The sequence below is a fragment of the Chanos chanos genome, chromosome 8 (assembly GCF_902362185.1).
Source record: "Chanos chanos chromosome 8, fChaCha1.1, whole genome shotgun sequence".
NCBI classification, from domain to species: Eukaryota; Metazoa; Chordata; class Actinopteri; order Gonorynchiformes; family Chanidae; genus Chanos; species Chanos chanos.
The window spans coordinates 11,705,591-11,717,642 of NC_044502.1; positions in this window are offsets into that span (position 1 = coordinate 11,705,591).

A 12,052-nucleotide genomic window follows, 5' to 3' on the forward strand; every position below is an offset into this window, starting at 1 on the left:
ATATCTGTTGAGCTGGATCTGCTGTGAAAATTATGGGTATCAAAGTCTATTCTCTGTTTTCACTGAATGTATGTTTAATTGTGACCGTATTTCTCACGTTCGTGAGAGTAACATATTTACTTAAAACCTTTTATTATACATCACGTCAAGTATCATCTTTATTATCACAACAATTGGGAATTCTAAATGTGAAAGTATCCTCGATTCAGCAACATCACCGTATAATCAGCCATCTAAGTGAGGTTATGGCATGTAATGCTTCATCAAAATCGGGACTGCTTTCACGTCTCCGGGTCTTCCAACACGCCGACGTGCCTTCATTGGCATTCACACTCATCATCTGGCCTTCCACAGCGAAGCACGCAGCAGAACCAAGGCTGGTCCCCCCCTGAGGTCAGGATTCCGGGTATCTGGTTAGCTTTTGTTTGTGAAGGTTAAACAGTATCACAGGGTCTCTGGGTCTCAGAGAATGCTGTCTTCTTATCTATCTCCTACCTGAATAATGCAGGGGCTCAAAGGTCTACCTTTGCCACAGAAAATACCAGAAGACTGCTATCTTTGTTAGCCATTAACCCTGCTCTGGTGCTTTTGGGAGAACATAGGTGAGTTGGCTCAAAGGAGGTGGGATCTTTTGACCCTTTTGCGTTTTTGGTTTGTCCATTGAAAACTACTGGGGTTTTTGTGCCTGCTTTTTAAAAACCTTTATGTTCCAGGGGGGATGGATGAAAGAGAAAAATGTTAATGATGTGTTGTTTATTCATTAACATAAAATTAGCATTACAGAATTAACATACACAAAGTGTTTTTTTGTTGTTGTTTTCTCTCAGGTGCTTTCCTGAGAATCCAGGATAAGGTCAATGGAACCCCTGAGCTGGTGGGATAGTTGATGACATTTGACTTCTGCTTGACCTTTTGGCAAATGCTTTTGGCAACAGTTTTGCATTAAAGCTCATTCTACAACTCTACAATGCTACTCAACACTACCTCAGTACTTTATTGGTCTTGTCTTTGACCACTGGCAAAAAATAACAGCGATAACATTGTCAAATGTTACTAGTTTATCAGGAGCTATAATGCACTGTTTAGCGCTGAGTTATGGAAGCCAACTCACCATGTTGCAGACCTCCTTCGAGTCATTTTCATAGAAACTGGTCAATGTCAGATCCAACGACACATCCCTGGTGCCCAGCATGTCTATTTAGCATTTTTGGAGAACACAGATCAACAAGGGAGAATCGAAAAGCCAAGTGAAATTTCATCTGTTTAATGAGCAGCCATCCCATGGTTAACTAGGCGTCCAGTTGGCTGTTTGAAGCTCCATGTGGCTCTTTCAGTTTTAGCTCTTTTCTCCTCAGGCGAAAGCTTTTGATTGTGGAAGTAATGTATTATTGGTCCAGATGCTTCAGACAAAGATGCAACAAATGGTCTTTTGATGAAGTGTCTCTTGGCTCCAACACACACTACATCTACTCCAGGCAAACCAGTAATCCGAAGTACTGTCTTTCGGTCTAGGCTGTTGTGACAGGTGCCTTGATAATACTTGCAAAACCCATTTCCCAATGTTGGAAAGTTATGTTCGGTTAGTGGGTCTAGAGCACAGTCCTTGCAAACCCATGTTCTACAAGCATTTCTGCAAACAGATCACAACGCCACCTAGTTTCACTTAAACCTCCTTAGCTCTGGAAGTGAGCTAAGTAAAAGGAAGGTATGTTATTCATGAGTTGAGCAAAGACTTGCAGATACTGTGGCCCATGAGGACTGGACTTTGACACCATTGGTAATGAGTCTATTTTAATATACCATGTTATACTGGGAGAGTTTTATTTGCTGGAACTCTCAGTTTAAATTGGGTAATTTCACATCGGTCCCATATGAGTTAATAGAATAACAGTGCTGAACTTGCAACATGTTCATCCAAAGAGGGATTTAAAAGTAAATTTGAATAGAAGAAGAAATAGAAGAAATAACACCCATTTAGATAGGAGTTTAATACAAACTTTATATTTCTGTTTGTCTCAAAAGTCCTGATGCTATTCTGTATTCACAGTATTCACTTCTCTTACCCATAGAGTAATTTCATTATTTTTAGCCCATCAAAGCCTGAACATGCATTATTTCCCTCATCTAGAAAGTTAAAAGACAAAAATGTGAACCATAACATGACATTTCATGGGGCTTCAGGTTCTCACCAGGGTCAGCTGACTTAATTGCATGCTATTTATGGCACAACAAAGGTTTAATGTGTATTGTATATCAGTACCAGTTAATGTACTTTTATATAAGTAGGATCACTAACAAAGGAAGCAAGAACACATCTACATATGAACGAATAAGTCTGAAGCCATACCCTGGAGCTTGCTGAAGATTAAACACTTAACTTCTGTTCACATAATGGTTCTCTCTATTTGTGGGAGTGTAGAGTCATACATATTTGTGCTAATTTGTCTGAATGTGGCTTTGGATGTCAGTCTGCTTATCTACACCCTCTTATCTCTCTCTTCACTCTGTGAACATGCTTCTCCTCAAGGAGAGGAGTCTGCGTGTGTGTGTGTGTGAGAGAGAGAGAGAGAGAGAGAGAGAGAGAAAGAAAGAAAGAAAGAAAGAAAGAAAGAAAGAAAGAAAGAGAGAGTGCATGAAAGACAGAGAAAGAAGAGAGTAAAAATTAACCATCAGTTGTTCTGCAGAGAGAGAGAGAGAGAGAGAAGGTCTACACATGCATGTATGTGCACAGAGCTGTGATTGAGTTGAAAATCAGGTCAAGCCCTGTAGTGGGGAGAGCAATCTAGCAGCTAGCAGTCTCTGCCTGAGTGCACACTGCCCAGACAGGACGGAGAAGAAGAACTGCATTCTAATGGTACTCAGGTCACGTGTTTAGCCCAAAGGCCTCCGTTAGCCTTTCGCCTTTAGCCTTCAGCATTACCTGAAATGGGCTTGTTTAATGGACTGGAAATGACTGCTGCACACAAGCAATGTGACTGGGCACAGTATAAGTGCTACTGGTTTGAAGTCCCACAGAGTAGCATCCATTTAAGTGAAGGGAATGAAATGACAAACACACACACCGTGACAGAGGCAGTGACCAGTTAGCAAAAGTTCACGCAATCTCTTGATAAGAATCTCTCCATGCGGTAGCCAGTTCTGAGAGCAGATACTGAGTGGAGCATATATTAGCTGCTACACTGCCATGTTTGTCTGATGTTGTTGGTGGTGTAAACAAGTTAGCATTGAGGAAGCATAGAAATGTTTCAGTATGACACTGATAAGATATAGCAGCTTGAGTGTATTATATCTACAACAATTCAGTGTGGCAGATTTTCCTTTTCAGGAATATTCCACATTGTCATGTCCACTGTAGTTCTCTACCAAGTTCTACACTTTTAGTACAGATCATAAACTCAGGCCATTTAAGTGTGTTACTCTGAAATAGCTAGAACAGCGGCAAGTTCTTTTGGATGGTATTTTGGTGGGAGGACTGAATCGTTTTCAAGAATGACTTTACCAAATGCATGAGAAAAATCATATTACTTTGGAACATTTTGTTTGAAAACTGCGGTGCTGGACTACATTTACAGTGAATGGTCCCTGTCAGGGCCAAGGACATAGATTAACTTTATGACAAGAATCAGGAGTCACATGCAAATTATTAAAACATAGCTCTCTTGATTACACAGCCCGAAAGAAAGCCCCCCCCCCCAAAAAAAGAGAGAGATAAAAAGTCATGGAGCTTCCGTCAGCGGAGTCAACGTGGTGCATTGAGGCTCCTGGTACTCTTGGTAAGGCAATGCCTGACAACTGATTACAGACGCTAAGTGAATCCATCATCTCCCATCACACTTGATTGCGAGTGTCAAAGCTGACTGAAGCTAAAATGTGATTATGTGCATGCAGGGCTAAAACCTTCTCCATTTCATGAATTTTAATGACTGTCTCTGGAAATGTTCATTACTGTCTGGGAAGTTCTTTCCTGGAACCCAAAGGAGGTAGGCGAGGTGTATAATCAGTGGAGGAAATTATTGCTAGCGCCTAATTTAGATACACCGACCAGACTTCTTTGTCAGTTCTAATGGGCAGTTGATTTGTATCACTGGGCCAGGGTGCAGTCAGTTAATCCTCCCTGTTATGGTCAGTAATCATCTGATTAGCTTTTCGGTGATGAAGGTATTCACATTAAGGGATCTGGGGACTACGGTTTGAACCAGATATTTTGCTTTTGGACCAGTTGAATTCTTGGGTACGCACAAGCACTGACACCACTTTCATTTGTAAATGAGATTCTGGAATGGTCAGACTGATGCACAGTTCTATGAGGAAGCAATTTTTATCTGAAGGTGATCGACAAAGAGCCTCCAGTATTCATTCACATTCTAACCATTTTAACAGCCTTCATAGACAATTGACTCAACATCTGTGATATCTGTGACAATGCTGTTGAATGCTGATTCCTGTGGTGTCAGGTAAAATGTGTCAAAATAAAAGTCCTTGTGTGACATAATACTCCTACACAAAAAAGCGCTGATATTGGTACTTAGGATATAAATGTTACTTACCATGAATTATCTTTGCTTTGGTCTGCTCAATGTTTTACTGGTCTAATGTTGCCGTCATCCTAAGTCTCATCCCACAGTCTGAACTTAATTACTCTGTAGAGCACAGTTGATGAAGAGGGACAGTGGGTGCCATTGAACAGTTAATCAGGTAATTCTTCTCTGTCCCTTTGCTCCATTTCTCTGTCATTAGAGAATTATTTGCTAAAGGAAGTACCTCTCAGCTTAGGAAATTACCCCCAATACCAGCAGAGCTGGAGTCATTTTGATGGTACATGTTCAAACCTTAATGATGTTAAAGAGTCTATAATCCATTTGGAAGACAGAGTCAGTGTTGTGTTCAGGAGATTAGAGACTCTTCTTCCCCTCAGGGGAAAAAAAAAAAGAGGAAAAAAAATCAGTTCGGCAAAACTGATGTAACTTTAGAAATTGGGTAGTGGAATAGTTCTTAATCTGACTGGTTGTAAATGCAATGCAGCTTGAAGGTCTGTGATAATTACATGAGCCTTTTTTGTAATTTCATCATCTACAAGAGTTCAGTCACAAAAAAAAAGCACTGCCAGCACTTAAGGCTGGAATAAAGAACAATTTCTGTACTTTCTCTGAACAATGCTTTTTTACACCTCACATACTGAACAATTTATATTTTAATTTCGAGTTGAGGAGAGGTGAAACGGAATCCAATTGCCAAGTCATGTTTTCTAACCTTCTGGCCACCCGTCTGGTCTCTGATTTGAGCGCTTGAACAAGGCAGGCAGGTGTAAACACATATCTCTGAGACTAAAGGGACTTTGTTTGTGTTTGTTGTTCTAAATTACATGTCTGATTGTAGAGGGAGACCTGCCTACTCAAACCCCTCTTGTGTCAAAGAGAAGTCGGCCGGAGGAAGTAAAAGACCAGATAAATCTTCCAAACAGCTCTTACACATTCCGAAAGCCACCTGTGCTTTAGGGATGCTTTGGTGACAGCCAGTTCCACTCCACACATAAATGATTGGGCAGACAGGAGCTCTATGTCACTAATCTGTTTGTCTTTACAGCTAAGCACAGGTTCTAAGGTTCCATGAACTAACACAGTGACTCTTTAACTGTCAGATGTAGGTGTTGTTTCCTCTATAGATTTCCTCTAAAGATTCTGTGGAGAAAAAAAAGTGCTCTGACAGCTTTCAGTTTTGCTCCACCGTGCTCTTTTTTAAATTGAATGTAGTTTCGTAATACTGTTTGAAGCTATATTTCATTGCGTGAATGTTGAAACCTTGAAGCTTGTCTACATGAATGCATTCAATCTTTTCCCTCTATTTTCTGACATTTGAGACTTTGTCAGTAGGGGAGACTTGAATTGACATGTGACTAGTTCTGCATTTGACTGTTTTCAACCATGCTATATAACACATACAAAAACCAGCTTGTGATACAATCTACAGTGACACAAAGGAAGAAACGCAATGTATCACACACTCATTATTTTCTCTGTCTCTGAGGCTCAAAGAAAGGCCTCCGTGTCAGAACACTCGAACCTCTTTACCCTGATTGGGGATTTGTAATGGAGTAGGACCAATTCAAAAAGACTTGAAACTTGAAAGGACCTTGTTCACATCTTCATATTCCCCTATCTTAATGGACAGAAGAGGAGATGAAAGCAAAACCCTTTTGATCTTGAAAGTTATGAGTTCTCAAACTCGATTTTCATAAGTCAAACATGTTGTGAAGTTTTGAAATGTACTTTACTGCTGTTTGAAGCTTGTTGCAAAATCTAGTTCAATTAAGAAACACAACAACTAAATGAAACTGCTGTGTAAAAAAATTGTTTAGAAAATGAATATGACTAGTGACATGGTATTTTTGGTCTACACCGTAGACTTTCGTTAATGAAATGTGGAACAGTGCAACTCAGTAGATGTGCCTGAGTCATTTGATATAGCAGAGAGAAATGAGATTGATATGAAAAGACAATCCCTCCACAGTCAGCAAAATCACAGTGTTGCAACATCCATCAACCTTGTGCCAATTTTGTTTCATTGGAGTGTTTCAAACTGCTCTGTTTTCTATGGTCTATTGCTTTAGAGACCAAGGAACAGGGAAAATGAAGTCCCCTGTTCCTACTACGCAGACACAAAAAGCATTATAAAGTTTCAGAATATCTCTTATGTCGGATCTGGAGCTTAATGTTCTCGTTTTTTGGTTTTTTTTTGGAAGAGTACTATAATGACTGACGAGGCGGTAAACGTTTCCACATTAATTCTCTCGTGCGTTGGTTGGACGGAATGTATCTCTTTGACTTGCAGTAGTGGCAAACAGGAAATAGCAGAAGCTTCTGTCAGTGACAAATTTTCCCAGGTGCCTTTTCACTGCGGGCTGTTTGAACTTAATAGCCTTACTTGTCTGGACCGCACCCACAGGACACAGAGAACACCACAGCAATCTGTTTACAGAGCTTTATGGCGTCCAAACACGGGGATAGTTTTCCATTTTCGGCCTTCCCATCTCGCTCCGGGATATTCCCAGAATTATGCATAAGATATATATATATGATGTTATATAACTGAGTTTCATTAATCTTTTTTGAGTATCAGAGTTAAGTTAAATTTACCATTGGTGTTAATGAGGCAGTTCTATAGATAGGCAAAATCCAGCAGCTCTCCTGTCACCTCATATGATATATCACTATAGGTTCTCTCACCTCAATCTACACAGCTGTGCTCTGGATTAGTTTATCCCCGTTAGTGTATGGCTTTTGAATGGGGGATGAGCTTGAGAGACGTTAGAAAGACCAAATCTGGCAACTGCTATAAGAGGCTGCTTTGTTTTTCTTTGTTCGTTTGTTTCTCATTGCAGCTCATTCCATCTCCACATTCTATTCTTATTCTCTTTTATTCATAGATTTTGATTCTGCTTCTCCAACACCCTCACCATCAAATTATCTTGGTGCTGCTGCTACATGCTAAGGCTAACTTAGACATAGATACTGTGCAGTTTGGTAAACAAAGAAAAGCTAAAATTGTAGGGCTCCTCTGGTACATTTTTGACACTGAAATCTCCATGGTACAAAGACTGGTTGCACTTTTGTGACCAGAAATGCATTTTCCATCACAACCTCTCTAAGCGAAAAATATAACACAGTGAATACATAAATAATAAATAAAAGGCTCCACAATAAATATTAGTTTTGCCCGACGTGTGACTTGGAGCCCTGGCAATCCGGTTCTATTTTCGTGACTCACAGCCCTGGCAGCCGAGTTCAGTTTGCCCCCCTGCACTGCTGGGGGTGGATTCATCTGGTTGGCAGTCCTGCTGGCCTGTCCCAGTTGGCAGTATTGTCTTGGCTTTGCACCATCCATTGCCCATGCTCAGCTGTTAACACACATCTTATTTCCAGAGGTCAAATGAGCACCTCACTGCCCCCCCCCCACCCCCCCCCGAGCCTGTTCCAATTAGCACTCCCTCAATGGACCCTCAATTCAGACGTGAATGGTCTGCAGCAGCAAATACTCCATTATTTTCCCGAGAGCGGTCTCGTTAAACGTGTGCATTTGGCTTTGTGTGTATTTGAGTGCGTTTCTAAAGACTTAAAAACTGCATCAGAATATGGATCAATCCCCAAACATTGTTGCTGTAATTGTGGGTGCCTTTTTGAGTGTGTCCTGTTTTTGTTGTGTAATTTTCAGTTAAAGCCGTTTTTGATCTGTCTGATTGCACTTTACCAATATGTTTGTATTCTCTCTTTGTCTGTTCTTCTTTTTCATTAAACTGGATACAGCTCCTGATGTTTTCTCCTATATCCTTTTTTTTTCTCCATTATTCATCTGCCTTTGCCAACGTGCCTGACCCCTGCAAAGAAAATTTGCTGTTTCAACTAGCTCCTTCTTGAAAACAATTTTTTTTGTGTGTGTGTGTGTGTGTGTGTATTTTGCTTGATATATTGAAAAAAACAAATCTTCATCCAACACCATTGGGTGCAGAGGAAGGTTCACAATGAACAGTTACACCAAACTAATTCTAGCTTCCATTGATACAACAGAGAATATCAAATCCAACCAACTAAATTGGCTATGATATATCTAATTTAAATACCACTGGGAATTAATGTTTTGAAAGCTCAAAGATTCAAGCAGAGGGCACCCATTGACAAAACACACCCTGGCTCGGTATGAGTTTTCATATGGAGAATTACCATGAGGGATTGCAGTGGACCAACAATTAGTGGAGGCAGCCAATTTTATTTCAGGGTTGTTGGCTGTATAATTAGCTCAAGGTTCTCCTCTAAGTGAAATGTACTGCCTTCAAGTTGAGCTACTTTGTCTTCATTTGGAGGTTCAGTAAAGCCCCCTATATACATGTCATGCTCTGTAAAGCCTCAGAGCATAACCTGTTCACTAATGTTCCCTGTGAGTTCCTCTGCTTCTATGAGGTGCTGCTTTCAAGGAAGATGAAAATAGACATTGAAACTCCCACCAATTTTATCTCTTTGATACTGTGATTCAGATGAGCAGTCAACTCATGGGAGAATATCTTCAAACATTGTCTTTGCACCCGTAGGCAAACTTACTAATTCACAGGTAGCAAAGCATATATGGACAGCACTTCCTTGGGAATTGTTGTCGTGCTAGCGCAGGACTGATGGGAAAGGGAGGAAAGAAAGAAAGGGTATTTGTCTTCATAAGCTTTCTCTTTTATGAAAGTGGAGGTGAAGAAAGCCAGGGGGATATGGGGCGGTGGGGGAGGGGGGGGGGGTCAACTATAAATGGATGTGATGGAGACTGGAGAAAGGACCTCACAGCTGTCTCTGTGGGGAAGCTGACTGCAGGAGTCAGGTCTCTTTGGTGGATTACAGGCTTACTTTCACCCCCCCCCCCCCCAAAACAGACAAGGAGCAGGAGGAGATGAGCAGAGAGGGCACGGATGAATGCTGTTGCACCTTTTTTTTTTTTTTTTTTTTTAAATGCTTTTGCACCTATTGGGGCTTTCTCTCTCTCTCCCTCTCTCTCTCTCTCTCTCTCTCTCTCACTCGCTCTTTCACTTTGTATAACCCTGCTCCATCTCTCCGCCTTAACCATGCACCCTCTTAAATCTATTTGGTTTATAGCATGACATGAATTCTGTTACTGCTATTTTTCTATCTAACTCTTTCATGACAGGAAAGTGAAATGAATGATTAGGATTCTGCCTTTTGACATCAACGTCTCCCCGTCTCCTGAGCACCCAGCTGTGAAGATATAGCCACAGTAATTGGGGGTGACCAGGCGCTCACATGCTTTTAATTAGACTGGTACTACATGGCCTCAGCCTACAGTGTGGGGCAAACTCCTGTTCTTACATGGCTTTTATAATCAAAAGGGCTGGTGTAATTTGGACCACAGCATGTGCTGAATACTGGAGAGATCAAAGAGGCGCATTTTTTTTTTTTCACCCTGTCCTCATCTCTGTTTTCCTCATAGGCGCTCAACCACAGCAAACTAAGACACAAATCAGTAGATCAGTACCGGCCTGCAGATAACACTTTAATTAAAGATTTAGATTAGAGAATATCACGTAGGGAACAGCACTATAGCTGCCAGGGTTTTGATACGAAGAACCCAATGGACTCTAGAAAGTCAACTTTGATAACGTGATCTATGGAACGTGTGTAGCGTGCCAGTACGTGTGAGATCTCGGTAAATCATGTTCAAATATTGCATATTACACCACAGATATCGATATTAATAAAATGAGATAATGCACTCAGTCTTTGACCTTTTAAAGCAGCTTGAACATCATAATATAGACTTAGATTTATGCAGGCAACGCTTATGGGACTACGGTTGAGGGAATTATATTAGGCAGATACTGCATCTTTAGAAAAAAAATCATCCCAGTCATCCATTTATCAGAGCAGCCAAACAGCTACTCTGTCTTCCTATGGCCAAGGAAAAGGTCCACTATGAAGTCTTTGTCATCAGTAATCTTTTACACTGTGATTAGATGTAAGGGTCTTGTTGATGTCTGGTTATATGATGGGTATAAAACTGGAGTTCATATATATATATGTGTGTGTGTGTGTGTGCATAATTTGTTATACATAGTTTATATGTGTGTGTGTGTGTGTGTGTGTGTGTGTGTGTGTGTGTGTGTGTGTGTGTGTTTGTGTGTGTGTGTGCGCGTGTGTGGGTGGTGGTGGTGATGGGTGGAGTGGTTTCATTCTTATTTTTCATTTCCCAGCATGGCAAAAGAGCATGCCTATGGCTCCATCTACTGGCACTTGGGGAAGGAGAAAAAACGACACATTTTGTCAGTCCTCTAATGAATTTAACACCAGCCAAACTTGGTCATGTAATTGCATTGAAATGAGTGTGCAGACAAAGCAGTGCCTAAGTATCTACATGTGTTGTGTAATTAAAATATTAGATAAACAGAATAACAATGTTAAATGACAAAATTTTATTTTGTCACCAAGAGCACACAGGATCACTGAATTCAGTGCTCACTTGAAGCTATAACAATAAACAAATCTTTATGAAATAAAAATATATATAATATATTTTTCGAAACTTCAGCAAGTATATAATATAATATAATATTATGTTTATTTTTTTTGTATGTTCAGCATGCAAAGTTTGATGAAATGCTGCAAAGTAAACAGCTGGCTTGCTCTCTCTCTCTCTCTCTGCCCTGAATAAATGATTACATCATTTTTTATAGTTAGTTAATCCTTTCTGCTCTGCTTAGCTGCATTGGAAGCAAACTGAGCATTTGAAATAGCGTCTTCTGTAATGTGAGGTAGATGACACAAATACTCTTGCACGAATATTTGTGAGTTTGTTATATACCACCCAAATAGCTTTACAGTTAATTGTGGCAGACTTTGATGGGCTATAACCCTTTGCCTAAAATCTAAATATAATTAGACTCACCAGAAATAGTTTTTTTTTTTCATGTACTTGTATTGCTTGATCAAATGCACTGAACGTTTTGACGCAGTCTTGATTAGATCCATCGTCCGTATTGAAGCGGATGCCATTCTGGGATCACATGAGCGTAGTTGGCAGTGTTGACTGGAGAGGTGAAGTGTGTTAGGCATTGCTGTTGATCTGGGTTTTGGCAGGGCTCACGGTCATGTGACCATGAAAACAGCAGTTATGACTGCACACAACATAATGCGTGGTTCATCACCAGTGCATCCAAAACCATTATAAAGAATATGGTAACATTATGCCCTTTCAGGAATGTTTGACATTAAATTTGCCTTCATCTAGAATAGTATGTTAGGATAAACATTCACGCTACACAACCGTGTCTTTAATTAACCTTAACTTTATGAACCTTTAGAGGTTTCCAGCTGCCGACAATACCCTTTGTATGAAGGCCTACTACGCATGTCCATGCTCTTGATCCTGCTGTTTGGCTAATGCACGACATTATGGCTCTCTCAAGGGTCCACTTACCAGTCTATATGAATGACGTGGTCAGGACTCACTGTAAATTGTATAAATCATAAAATCTGCTTAATCCACTCATTTTAACTGCTCAGCGGGT